At 36.1% G+C, this 10436-nt stretch overlaps 1 non-coding gene across 1 annotated transcript; it reads left to right on the plus strand.

Moving 5' to 3' along the window:
* The first annotated feature begins 955 nt into the window (after nucleotides 1-955).
* Nucleotides 956-1063, plus strand: LOC130956451 (small nucleolar RNA R71). The gene has a single exon (XR_009077126.1). It is a non-coding gene; the product is annotated as a small nucleolar RNA R71 (small nucleolar RNA).
* The last annotated feature ends 9373 nt before the right edge of the window (nucleotides 1064-10436 follow it).

Consider the following 10436-nt stretch of genomic DNA (forward strand, 5'->3'; position numbering starts at 1 on the left):
CTTTTTGCGAACTTGAAATGGAAGCTTGAGCTCCATCTTGCTTTTCTTCTTTTTCATTTGAGCCCTTTTCTTGTGGTTTCTGGGAGGATTACTTCAGTTTCTTCCCACTCCTGAGGGTGATAGCTTGACACTCCTCCCTTTGGTTTGAGTTAGTATCGCTGCAAAGGTTGTGGCTGGGAATCTGCTTGAATAGGTACCCAATTTGTGTCTCAAGTTTCTTGATGGCAGCATCTTGATTCTGCATATTGGACTGCACTTCCTCTCGGAATGCTTTACTGTCTTGGATCTCTTTGCATATGCTTTCAAGTAAGTTCTCAATCCTTGAGAGTCTGTTATCAGAAGGTGATGGTGAGTTGAGATTGGAGGGATGAGAATGGTTAGGTTGGCTTTGGTATAGGTGTTGAGAAGGGTTATTATGTGAGTGTTGATATGGTCTAGGTGTGGCATGTTGGTGAGCTATGTTGCTGGGATTTGGACGTCTTTGATCTTGGCTTTGATCTTGTTGATTTCCCCATCCAAAGTTGGGGTGATTTCTCCATCTAGAGTTGTAAGTTTTGGAGTATCGATCATGGACTTGTCTAGGTGAGTTTCCCACATAGTTGGCTTGCTCCCAGTCACCTTCTTCTCCTATGTTTACTCCTTCTTGAGTTGGTGATGAGGTGATGGTTGCTGCAACCTGGTTCTCTTCCACCTTCTTGATAAGATCTGCTAGCTGCTTGGTGATCATCTTGTTTTGGGCTAACAGTGCATCCATGTGGTTCAGCTCCATTACTCCTCTAGTGTTACTTCTTTCAGAGGCATAGAAGTAGTCATTCTCAGCAACTGTTTCAATGACATCTATGGCTTCTTCAATGGTTTTTTTCTTGTTTAAAGAACCTCCTGATGAATGATCTACAGCCTTTTTTGACTCATAGGAAAGACCTTCATAGAAGATGTGAAGTTGAACCCACTCATTAAACATCTCTGGTGGGCATCTCCTTGTCAAGTCTTTGAATCTCTCCCATGCTTCATAAAGTGTCTCACCATCTTGTTGTCTAAAAGTCTGCACCTCAGTTCTTAGCCTATTGATCCTTTGAGGAGGATAAAATCTTGCTAAAAACTTGTTCACCATTTCTTTCCAATTAGTTAAGCTTTCCTTTGGGAAGGATTCAAGCCATATGGATGCCTTGTCCCTGAGTGAAAAAGGGAACAAGAGCAGCCTATAGACATCTGGGTGGACTCCATTGGACTTCACTGTGTCACAAATCCTCAAGAAGGTGGTCAAGTATTGATTAAGATCTTCTTGAACACCTCCTCCAAATGAAAAATTATTCTGCACAAGGGTGATGAGCTGAGGTTTTAGCTCGAAATTGTTGCCATGTATGGTGGGCTTCTGAATGCTGCTTCCACAGTTTCCTGGATTAGGATTGATATAGGATCCTAAGACCCTCCTTTCATGCCCAGCCCGGTTTGCATGGCCTTCTCTGGCATGATTATGAGCTTCTTCTTCATGATTGTTCTCCAAATTCTCTTCCATGTTGGGTTCAAAGTACTCTTCCTCTTCTTCAGCACCAACTACTCTTTTTCCTCTTGCTTCCCTCCTTAATCTAAGGAAGGTCCTCTCAGGTTCAGAATCAAAGGAAGTTGAAGCCCCGCTTCTTCTCCCTGTCATACAATCAACACGGCACAAGCAAGAAAATAAATGCAGAAACTATTCTTGTTTAAAAAAATGTTGTTAGTGTGAGTGATGCAATATATCAAACAATTAGTGGGTGAGTAAAAAAAAGATTGTAAACAACTGGAATAAAAGGGTTAAAGGGATGGGAAGAAAAACAACTGAAACTGAAAGTAAATTGCTCAAATAGAAATTTAAATCAGCAAAATGAAAAATTCTCAATCTAGTTATCCTCAAACTTAATCATTGTTGATACAAAATCAATCCCCGGCAACGGCGCCATAAACTTGATGCACGGAAAATTCATCTCGTAACAAATTTCCTTCGGCAAGTGTACCGAATTGTCGTCAAGTAAAAACTCACTATTGAGTGAGGTCGAATCCCACAGAGATTGATTGATCAAGCAACTTTAATTAGAGGAATGTTCTAGTTGAGCGAACCAGAATTTGATTTGAGATTTGCAGAACATTAAATTGCGGAAAATAAATAGCAGAAAAAAATAAATGCTAGAAATAAAGAGCTGAATGTAAATGGCAGAAAGTAAATTGCAGAATCTTAAATGGGAATGGGGAAAATGCTCATAAAAGTAAATGGCAGAAAGTAAATAAAATGGGTAAGATCAGAAATGGGGAGTTCATTGGGCTTAGGAGATGTTGCACTCACCGGATCAAATTCATTTTCATCTCTTCCTCAATCAACGCATTCATTGATCTCCTTAGCAATCTTAAATGATCGAATTCCAATTCCTTGGTAATCCAATCTCTCAGATCTTGATCAATAGCCAATTCCTTGGTCAATTGCTCATTAGAAGAGATGAAGTATGGTCACTGATTATACCACATGCATTCCCAAATCAAGTTTTGGTAGGATTATAGTCACATATCCATCCAAACCCAATTTGGTTCAGCATGAGAAAGCATTTCTAGCATGATCTCTTCATTCCTCTTCCAAGGTTCCGAAGAGATCCAAATATGAATAGTTTCTTTTCCAAGATAACTACCCAATTGGATGAAGATTGAAAGCTTTCTAGTAAAATCAAGAGAAAAGATAGAAGAAGAAGAATGAAAACTAATATTGATCCATCAAATTGCAGCAGAGCTTCCTAACCTAATGAAATGGGTTTAGTTGTTCATAGCTCTGGAAAATAAAAACAAAGATGGAGAATACATCATGAAAGTAAAACTAGAAGTTGCAGAGAAAGTAAAATACAGAGAGTAGTTCTATGCCCAAGGCTCCTAATGTTTTTCAACCCGCATCTAATTCAAAGCTACTCCTATATATACTACTCTTCTGATCTTCTAGTTGGCTCTTCAAATCTTGGGTGTGGGCCTCAGAATCTTGAGTTTGAAGCAGTTATCCTCTTTATTGGGCTTAGCTTTGCTTGCAGAGAGAAAATGTGAAGTAGGCAGGGACTTTGGCTCAGGACGTTAGTGGTGTCAACGTTAAGTGAAAGTGTGGGTTCGAGAACGTTAGTGACAATCACCTTTTTCACTAAAGTTCCTAACCCAAATATGATCACGTTGACTTCAAAGTTAGTGGCACTAACGTGACCACTAACGTTGCCTCTTGGTCCTTCGCATACGTTATTGGGACTTACCTTTCCCAATAACGTGGTGAGTCACCCCTTCTCCTTACATTAGAGTCCACGTTAACTAGGTTAACGTGGCATCAAACGTAGCAATACCAATTCTTTGAGAACGTTAGTGACACTTACCTTTGTCACTAACGTTCCAATGTGCCCCTACTTCCCACGTTAGAGTCCACGTTAACTAAGTTAACGTGGCTTCTAACGTAGTCCTGCTGGCCATCTCCAACGTTAGTGACAAAGGTGAGTGTCACTAACGTTGGCTTATCATCTCTTTATCCACGTTAGCTTCCACGTTAACAAAGTTAACGTGGGAGTTAACGTTGCTCATGGTGGCTCTTGGTGGTTCACCCCAACGTTAGTGACAAAGGTAAGTGTCACTAACGTTGGCGATCAATTGCTCTCTCCACGTTAGCTTCGTGGCTCTTAGAGGCTTGGCCAACATTAGTGACAAAGGTGAATGTCACTAACGTTGGCTTCTCTTTTGCTCCTTTAACGTTAGAGTCCATGTTAACTAAGTTAACGTGGCAACTAACATGGCCAATTATGAGCTTGGTCCAACGTTAGTGACAAAGGAGAGTGTCACTAACGTTGGCCTTATTGTCTTCTTCCACGTTAGAGTTCACGTTAACTTAGTTAACGTGACTCTTAACGTGGGCTATGATGGCTTCGAGGGCGTTATTGGCGATTACCTTTCTCACTAACTTTGCAAGCTAGCTCCCATTCCACGTTAGAGGTCACGTTAGTTGAACTAACGTGAATGCTAACGTGGTTCTTCTTTGCTTCCTTTGTCCTGAAATCAAGCAGCAAAGTGCATCAAAGTTCTAATCCAAGTCATGAGACATGCATCATCCAATTTGTCATATAATTCATGCAAAATTCTCATGAAATCATGTAAAGTGCACAATGTATGCTTGAAACAAGATGTAAGTGAATATCTATCCAAAACTAGCTTATTTTCTAAGAAACTGCATGAAACTACCCTAAAAATAGTAAAGAAAAGGTCAGTGTAACTGGCCAAGATGCCCTGGCATCAGATTATCGTTTGTAGAGCCACAAAGACATCGAGGGATCCCTTTTCGTTGTCAAAAGGTCTACTTTTTGTTCTTTTTCCTTCATCATATCACAACAATTCATGAATTCCACGATCCTATTGCTCTTTGTTTGATTTTTTCAGGAACACGCAATGGCAATTTCAGTTTATTGTGATAAACCATTGCTTCCGTGAATCTTCTCCGTTATTGCACTCTGATTCGCTCACCAGAACAGGTTAGATATCGGATGCTTTGTGATCGTATTTTTTAGGATTTCTTTGATTTTGTTTCAAATAAATGTTAATTACTATTATGTATATTGTGATATGTTGGTATATGAAAATATATAAGAGATTAATTAAATATCCAGCTGGATTCAGATCTGAGATTGCATAGCAGTTAGGGAAACAGAAATGAGTTCAGAACATCTACAAGAAAATTAAGTTAAATAATTTTTCTTCTTGCTTATATTTATATAAATTATATTTAATTTATTCTTTTTTTTGTGGTTTACTAAATTTTTTTTAAGATAATGCATATTTTAGAACGAGTGAAATGAGAAGAACCGGTTAATTGTAGAAAGAGAAAAAGCTTTTGGCTTTTTTTGAAGTTAAATATTGGTTTCTGATATATAAGTAGTGGCCCTGTCCTTTTTCTGTCCCCTAAAATCATGTGGTGTAGGTATGTATTTGTTATGACTTGTTTCAGATTATTTAATATTTGTTTACTTTGATACTCAAGTTTCTTCTTAATTAACAGGATTTGTTTTTGCCCCTATTTGGGCATTCTTTTCTGATTCTATTTTGAAAATTGGGTTTTTGTTTTGATATAAGATGTTGTGTTCCAATAACAGTAATTATTTTTGATCCTGTTTATCCATTCCCTTGTGATTTCCTTCTGAAAATTGGGTGGTTTTGTTTGTATTGCTACTTGTGTGATAGATGAAACAAATGAACTATGCTTAGTGTCAACTGATTTAGAAAAGCTCCTCTTTAATCTCACCCTTGGAAGGAATGTTTGAAGATAACACTCAGAATCATCAGAATGTGGATTTTAATTGATCATAGGGAGGAGAATGAATAACATGCTTTTCTTCGGCTTCTGATAATTGATAAAGAAGTTAGTTATTATAGCTATTTTGATAGTTTTGTTGAATAAGTTTGTATAGCAAAATTTTAGTCATTTGAATTGGATAATAACTGTTCAATGCACAGATTTAATCATGCTGGTTCAGATGCTTTTTGAACTTAGCTTTAACTAAAAGTTTTATATGATGTTGACTAGAAACATAAATTGAGTTTACTACTACACATGTGTGAAGTGTAAGAATTGATATTTCCTTATCTTATTTGTTATCAGTTTTAATGTGTTCTTTGGGGCTTTTATTTGTATGTGAAAATTCTAAAATATCTTCAATTTCCTAACTGATTTAAGGTTCTAGAAATTACATGCTTTAAAGTTTCTCAAATAAATTTGTACTCATAAGGTCTCAAATTTCTGTATAATTTGTTCTTACTTTTGGTTAATGATTTGGACCCTTTCTTCCGGGTGTGAAAATTCTGAAATTGTGTTTGACTCTGTGTTCTCGGTTTTCTTTTGTTGTTTGTAGATTTTATTCCGAGCTAAAAATGCTAGAATAATTACAATAACACAAAGTGGAGTACTTGTGAGTTCAAATCAGTTTAACAAAAACTTAGTGGCTTCGATTAGTCACTTGAATTGGATACTGTCTAATTAGTGAAATGACATGCTTTCAAATTTCAGTTTTTGATATTTTCTCATTCAAAGATTTCAAGATTCTTTTTGTTCTTTGTTATAAGTTTGGGTGTATTCTTCGGATTTAATCTTGAGTTTGAATATGCTAAAAGCTTTTCAAAATAAGTGAACAAGTGTGGTTTTAATTTGATCAATTTATGCATTCAAGTTCGAAAAACTATTGTGTTAAAACAGTGAAAAATTCTTTAAAAATCTGTCTGGTATAATTTCAACTGCTGGATTCCTTTATTTTATTCTTTGTTGTTTCTCTGATCTTTGTTTTTATTTATTTGGGTACTTATTGTATCAATGCATATTTTTTCCCCACTTTTATCAGTGATAGGCGTGATGGATGATGATTTGCTTTTGATGGTCTGCTCTGCTGTTTGCAGTGGCGGCGGTGGCACTACTAGGTATGACTCTTTATTCATATTATTCTGTTTTTTGTTATTTTTCATTTTATTTTTCACCTTTGTGACTTGATACGGTTCATAGGTGTATTAAAATCAATTATAATATTGTTTTACGCAAAGCTTTTTGGACAATTTTTCTCACACCATGTTTCCCAAATCCTAGGGATTCAACTCTGATCTCCACAATATGGTTTGTATATTGTTTTCAGTGGTTGCAACTTCTTTATTTTTGTTATATTCAATTTAACGCCAAAGAAACTAATCTAATTTTATTAGTGGTTGGTTATAGCTCATGTTATCAAAGTCAGAAATTGGAAAGGCCAGTTGAACATACCCGATCCAGGTAAGTAGGGTGGGTTGTTGTTTTATTGTAGGTCATTCGTACTTATTTTGTAAGCTAAGTGTGTATTAGGGTAAAGTATATTTTGTATTTGTATTTCCTTTTAATTGCATTATTGTGACTTGTGTGCTTTGAAGGAAGCAAATATGAACTCAAGTATGCACCCCTAATTAATATTTTCAAATATTCATTTTTTCTTTTCTTTTTTTTTTTGTTTATGTGGGGATAACTAATGGGATTCTTATTTGTATGTGAGGTCCATGTTGATTTTGCAATTATCATTAACATTTAATTTAATTTTTTTCCCGAAGATTTTACATGCAAAGTGATTGAGAGTCAAATTTGGTTTTGTTACCTTTTTTTAGTTACCCGTTCTTCAACTGTGCAGCAGCTTTTGGGTTCAGAGAAGATGGTTTTTGGCAAAGTTAAGTAAGATGGTTTTTGTAATTTTAAAAAATAAAAATATTTTATTTTTACATTCTCAAAGTGGCAAAGTATTTTTCTTTAGAGTTATGTTATCTTTGATCTTTACGGTATCTTGGCTTAAACCTGCTGTTTTGGCATATATAGTCTTGAATTTAATAAGTTTTTATTTGCAATGAAACTTGTCACACAGGCAGGAGGAGTGGTAGAAGGAGAGCCTACGAAAAAGACTCATCTTTATGAACACCGATTCTACCATGCTATTTCGCCATCACTCCCTTGGTGGCTCACTTTTTAGATACGAGGTTTGTTGATGCATGAAAACTTGTCTCTCAATAAATTTCCCTTCAGCAAGTATACTGAATTGTCGTCAACTAAAAACTCACAATAGAGTGAGGTCGAATCCCACAGGAATTGATTGGTCAAGCAATTTTAGTTGGAAGAGTATGCTAGTTGAGCTAAACAGAAGGTAGTTGGTATTGCAGGAAATTAAATGGCGAGAAAGTAAATGACAGAAAATAAAGTGCAGAATCTTAAATAGGGATTTGGGGAGATGAACATGGAAATAACTGGCAGAAAGTAAAGAGAATGGGTAAGATAAGAAATGGAGAATTCATTGGGCTTAAAAGATGTTGCATTCTCCGGATCAAGTTCATTCTCATCTCTGCCTCAATCAATGCATTCATTGATCTCCTTGGCAATCTTAAGTGATTAGATTCCAATTCCTTGGCAATCCAATCTCTCTAAGCTTGAACAATTGCCCAATTCCTTGATTTAATTGCTCATGCGAAGAGATGAAGTGTGGTCACTGATTATACCACATGTATTTCCAAATCAAAGTATTGGGAGGATTACATGTCACTATATCTGCCCAGACCCCAATTTGGTCCAACATGAGAAAGCATTTCTAGCATGATCTCCTCATCCCTTTTCCAAGGCTCAGAGGAGATCCAATTACTCTTTTCCAAGACAACTAACCAATTGAATTAAGATCGAAAACTTTCTAGCAAATCAAGAGAAAAGAAAGAGGAAGAAGAATGAAAACTATAATTGATCCATCAAATTACAATAGAGCTCCCTAACCCAATGAAAGGGGTTTAGTTGTTCATAGCTCTGGAAATAGAGAATAGCAGAAAAGAATACATGCTTAGCTAAAAAGTGCAGAAAAGTAAATATACAGAGGGTAGTTCTCCAAAGTGCCAAGCTCCTCTATAGTTCAAAACTACTCCTATATATATTACTCTATTTGACCTTCTCGTGAGTTCTTCAAGTCTTGGATGTGGGCCTTAGATCTTGAGTTGAAGCAAGTACAATCTTCAGTGGACTCAGCTTGTAGAAAAGTGTGAGTTAGGCATGGGCGTTAGTTAGGACGTTAGTGGCGTTAACGCTAAGTGAAAATGTGGTTTCGAGAACGTTAGTGGCAATCACCTTTCTCACTAACGTTCCAACCCCAAAATGGTCCACGTTAACTTCAACGTTAGTGGCACTAATGTGACCACTAACGATCCTTCGCAATCGTTATTGGGAATCACCTTTTCCAATAACGTTGCATTGTGCCCCCTTTCCCCACGTTAGAGTTCACGTTAACTAGGTTAACGTGGCTCTTAACGTGGGCATGCCTAAGCTTCGAGAGCATTTGTGACACTTACCTTTGTCACTAACGCTCCAAACGCCCCTCCTCTCCATGTTAGAGTTCACGTTAACTAGGTTAACGTGGTAGTGAATGCCATCTCCAACGTTAGTGACAAAGGAGAGTGTCACTAACGTTGGCTCATCATGCTCAGCTCCATGTTAACGTTCACGTTAGTGGTCTTAACGTGACCACTAACGTGGGCAATGTTGGCTTGATCCAACGTTAGTGACAAAGGTGAGTGTCACTAACGTTGGCATTGTCTTTCCCTTCCACGTTAAGAGTTCACGTAAACTAAGTTAACGTGACTCTTAACGTGGCTAATTGCCAATTTGTAGCGTTAGTGGTGTTCACTTTTACCAATAACACTGGAACTTCCTTTTTTTCTACGTTAACTACTACGTTAACTTAGTTAACGTGGCAATTAACGTGGGCTTATGATGGCTTCGCAGGCATTATTGGCGATCACCTTTTCCATTAACGCTACAAGCTTGTCCCTATTCCACGTTAGTGGTCACGTTAACTAAGTTAACGTGACTGCTAACGTGGCTTATTCTTGTTTCCTTTGTCCTGAAATCAAGCAAATAAAGTGCATCAAAGCTCTAACCCAAGTCATGAGATTATGCATCATCAATTTGTCATTCAATCCTTGCAAAATCCTCATGAAATCATGTAAAATTCACAATAGTTTCTTGAATCAAGGTGTAAGTGTATTTTCATCCAAAACTTGCCTTATTTACTAAGAAAATGCATGAAACTACCCTAAAACAGTAAAGAAAAGGTAAGTGAAACTGGCCTAGATGCCCTGGCATCATTTGTGTTTCAGGTCCTTTTTCTTTTTTTTTTTTGCTCACCCTTATTTCACTGTTTAACACTTTTGTTTTTATTGACTCATTGTGGTTGAATTGCATCTTCTAATTTTCTTTTTTTGTCACTCAAGGGGTCACTTTCAAGTCTATTTTTTCCCTCATTCTGGATTTGATTTTTTTTGTTGATTTCCTTTGGGTTAGGCACACTTATTTCTGATAATAGTACCAACAACGGAAAACTGTATCATTTTATTTCATTGCAAAATATAGTCGCCAGATTAATCTTCAATTTTTCTTCATATTCAAAGGAGTGTAAAAATTAAGTTAATGTGTTTTTAGTGTGCAATTTTGGCCACTGCTTTTTTTTTGTGTTTCTCTGACTTTTGGGTTTTTTATCTTCTTGAATATTTAATTTATAAATACATAATCTGTATATTTCTTTTATGAAAGAGTTAGTAAGAAGCTTATATTTATTTGTCACTCTCTTTTGTTTATTTTTTTATTCCTTCAGTAAAGCTTTTTTTGGTTTTTATCTCTAATTATTTATGGGAAAACAATTTGTTTTCCTCCTTTTTTGAAATAAAATTAGTAAGAAGCTTATCCTTATTTGTTATTCTATTTTGTTTATTTTTGTATTCCTTGATTGAATCTTTTTATTTTACAAATACTCATCATTTATTGAATTTTTTTTTCTTTTTCTGTTATTGGTTATGAAGTGTTTATTTGTTGTTTAAAAATATTCTTTTGTCGCAGAAAAGAAATTTTTAACTTTAACAAAAAACCAGATATTTAT

This window comes from Arachis stenosperma, chromosome 1 (assembly GCF_014773155.1).
Source record: "Arachis stenosperma cultivar V10309 chromosome 1, arast.V10309.gnm1.PFL2, whole genome shotgun sequence".
In the NCBI taxonomy this organism is placed as follows: Eukaryota; Viridiplantae; Streptophyta; class Magnoliopsida; order Fabales; family Fabaceae; genus Arachis; species Arachis stenosperma.